The sequence below is a fragment of the Cryptomeria japonica genome, chromosome 11, assembly GCF_030272615.1.
Source record: "Cryptomeria japonica chromosome 11, Sugi_1.0, whole genome shotgun sequence".
Classification (NCBI taxonomy): Eukaryota; Viridiplantae; Streptophyta; class Pinopsida; order Cupressales; family Cupressaceae; genus Cryptomeria; species Cryptomeria japonica.
Window position 1 is genome coordinate 212,431,469 of NC_081415.1, and position 4,443 is coordinate 212,435,911.

The window sequence follows — 4,443 nt, forward strand, 5'->3', positions numbered from 1 at the left end:
GTAAGAACACATAAAACCGCACAAAGAACTAAACAAGAACAAAACTAGAAGGAAATATTTTTTGTTGATGCAAGATTGCTCATTAATCAGGGATGCTCCTGCATCAGACAACCCAAGTAGAAAAATATGATCCATGGGAGGCAACTCATGAACATCGAAAAGGATTCAGAATGAAGATCCCATGCTCATTTTTTATCCAAACATCTTCTTTATCTACCAACCTCTACTTTAACTCTTCCGGTGCCTCAACTGGCTTCTCTAACCTTTGAATCCCTTTGTTTCTCTTTCTTTGCTTCAGGTTTGCACATTGTCTCTATTTTTGCAACTCTGATTTGATTCTGCTACAAGACTTCATCTGTTTTGTCACCATCGACTCTTTGTCATCCAATTCCATCTGTCCATCAAACTCATCTAGTAGATCCTTCTGCAAAATCATGTCACCCTCTGGTATAACCTCTGCAAATGGTTCTATCATATCTTTCTTCAAAACCTCTGGTATGACCTCTACAACTGGTTCTATCAAACCTTCTAGTATAACCTCTACCACCAGATTTTCTGTATTGCAACTTTTCTTATGACTTAGATTCTTCACCTCCTTCTCTTTCTCCTTCAAAGAAATCAATGTGAACTTATGCCCATCTTTTTCAATAGTAGCTAGGTTTCTTCTACAGTCATAAATATATCCTCTATCATACTGCCAAGGTTTTCCCAACAAGACATTATAAACACTCATAGATACAATATCATTGTGAGATTTTGTCAAGATCAAGAGCTCAATGAAATATACAAAATAGAGAGACAATATAGAACAAGAATAAATTGTATTCTTATCAATAGAGAATGATCAATAGTTCCATTACATACAATGTAGATGAGCCTACTTATATAGGCAAGGCATATGGATATGTGAGCATACAAACATGACATGTGGCTCAATAAGAAACAAGGGTAGGTAGGAAATAGGTGTGTGTAGGTAGGATAAATAATATAATAGTCCACATGAGGTGGATCACCCACTGAATGTGGAGTGTAACAACAAGATCAACACCATAAAAGGTGGAAAGTCTCCTACACACACTATCCCAATGTGGCACAAACACACAAGTGTCTCATACCCAAACTATTATGAAATGCATTTCCTAAGTAAACTTAAGTAAAGTGTAATAATATCCATGATGAATAATTATTTACACCAACACCCCCCCTTAAGTGCAACTTAGGGGAATGCACTAAAGTGTACAATGCAACTAAGAAGTGCAAGATGGGTCCTGGCCACTAGGCCATGTTAGGTACCCATGTACAAATGCAAATGCACGAAAACCAGTGCAATGAAATCTCTCACAAGGTGGGGAAACAGAGAAAAAACCAATGGGAAAAAAGCCTTCCCCATAAGAGAGATGAAAAACATACAATAGAACTCTCATAGAAGAATGTGAGGAACAAAACCCCATGTCAGGAAAAAGTCCCCCCCATATGAGAGAAGAAAAGAAGCTAGGAAGCCCCCCCTCAATGTGAAATCTGCACCAATGATAGAAGCTCGATGTATGAAGAAACTGCTCCATGAACGTTGAACAATATTCCTCCCCTTAGGAAGAAACAAAACCAAAGGTATATCCATGAAGTCTCCCCATTCATGAAGGGAAGATGTATGAAGAAAACTCATGATGAAAGGAATCTCTAAAAACTGCTTAAGTGTCCCCATGTCGATGCTGAAAGATACCCCGTCCAAAGGTGGTAAATTGTACCACATTGCTGAAAAATGCACTCCAAGATCTAGTGGAGATGGATGTAGAACATGTCCCAAAGACTCACATGTCTCCTCAAAAGATAAAGAGACCTCCTCCAACTATTGTACATAAGTATCCACAATCATGTCAACCTCGAAAGAATGATCATGTAGAGAATGAACAAGAGGCTCAGAGTGTTCACTCACAACAATCGAAGAAGGATCATCTTCATAAAAGAGAAGATGAATGTCATCAATGATGTCTCCCAAATCTACAATGTAGTATTCCACAAACAAACCTACAATGTCTGTCAAGTAATCATCCCATGAATTTGAAGCTGGAAGACAATGAATATCCTGCTGCTCTGAATGACATGAAGGCAAAACTGTCACACTATTTGCATCATCAAGTGAAATAGGTGATGTGAGATCAATATGAGGAGATGAAATACAAGGCTCAAGAATGGGGTCACACGTGAGAATCCCCATGTTTAAGTGCCCAAAGTTCTCCTAAAAAATTGAACCATCACAAGAAGTGTGATCATCATGTGTAGAATCATAAAAAATGAAATCATCATCATCAAGAAAATCTGAAAAGGAGTTGCAATGATATCTCTAGTCTCCAAGTCTCTAATGAAAACTAACTCAGGTGTGAACTCCACAACTCTCTTAGTTGCGCCATGTGTGATTTGATAGATGGAAAGGAGATTGTTTGTCAAGTGGGGTACACACAACACATCATTGAAGGAGTTATCCCCAATGTCAATAGATCCTTTCCCAATAACATCCATGTATGTATGATTGCCCATCAAAATCTGCGGCATGGTGCAAGACTCAAATGTAGAGAACATAGACTGCGAAGATGCCATATGATGAGAAGCCCCTGAATCTAGAAGCCATCTCTCTGAATCATGACTGATAGTAGCACATAGAGATTTTCCTTTTCTTGTCCCAAAAAAGCGAGTCTTCCCACTTGTAGAAGCCATGAATGCTGGCCCTTTTCTTTTTGAATGTGAGAAAGTGGAAGTTGATGAATCATCCTTCTTGTAGACATTAGAAAAATCAATGTTAATCTTTTTGATGATATGTGTGAGCTCATCAATCTTCTTAGAATGGCAACGACGCTCCTCATGACCAAACTTTTTACAATAAGCACAAGTAGGTTTCTCCCTCTTTGGTTAATTATTCCTCTTGGAAGAGGATGTATCTCCTTGTTGTGGAGAGGATGATGCTTTGTCCTTAGGCTTTGATTGCCATTTCTTCTTGTTTGAGTTATCCTTTCCTTGGTTTCCTTTGTTCCCTTGATTTGCCACTAATGCTTGAGATTTAGAAGCCTTAAGAATGCCCATGCTTATCAACTTAGTTTGTTCCATCATCAACATTTCATTGAAAGCATCAAATGTAGGCATTGTGTAGCTTGAGCCCATTGTCATCCTATGGGTTTGGAAACTAGAAAAAAATGCTGCATATTCTTGTGGAAGTTTGCCTATCAAGTTGAAGATCAATTGAGTATCCTTCTTATCAATGCCACAATCTTTGAGTTGTGCCCTAAACTCATTTGCCTTAGTGACATAATCTTGTATAGTATCGAAGTTCTTGGGATCTAACATGGTGAGATGAGTATCAATTTGATATCCCCTAATCTTATCAACTTGACCATACAAGTCTTGAAACTTTTGCCAAGCATCCTTGATTAGAGTACACTTCTCAATATGGAAAATGAGATTCTTTGATACATACTTTCTTAATGTACCAATTGCCATGATTTTTTTAGTGAGCCAATCCAAGTGACCAACTGGATCAACCTTAAGATCAGTGGGAGCAACAATAGTTCCATCAATGTAATGAGTGAGTCCTTTTTCCATAAGTTTAGTCCATGCATCAATTTTCCAAGTAGCATAATTATGAGGAGTTAAGAGAGGAAACTTAGAAGAACCCAATGAAGCAAAAAGGAAGGTACACAAGAGCACAAAAGCACAAGAGACACCCCCCCAAATTCACTCAATCAAAGTACCCCCCAAAAATGATGATTTTGACACTTTATATGTAGTGTGCGTACAATAGGCCACTTGCAAACCATGACAAGGTGGAATTATGATTTTGTTTTACAACTGCCCCAATAGGCTGAGAACTACAAAGCAAAAGATCAGAAAGATAGATCTATGCAATACAAATGTCAAATTGGCCAAATAAGACCATATGATGAAAGTACAATTTATACCTACAATTGCTACAAACTGATAGCATATTCTAAGAGTAGACAAAAAATAATGCACTTTCAAAAAAACAACACCTGAAAAGGAGTTCGTATAAGCCCAAACGGTGTCCTAGAAGTTGCAGAAATGGGGATTGGACAGGTACAGTCACCAAATACTGAGAATTCTAAAAAATATGTCCATCAAAATCAGAAAATAATTCCACCATGTGAAAGTACACAAAATTTTATCCCATTTCAAAAAAATTTCCACCAAAAAAGCAACAAAAATGAGCAAGATATGGCCATTTGAAGTTGAACTACAAAATCAAAAAGCTCAATGAGAAGGGCCTTCTAAAATTTTCAAAATACTACTGATGTGGTGCTGACGTTAGAAAATTACGGGCCTAAATTTCATTCCCATCTGGCCATCAGAAAAATTCATCGCCCCCCTTGCGTGGCGTCCGTACCGTACGAACATGTTGATGTGGCACTATATGACGAGGTGGTGAGCTGGCATACG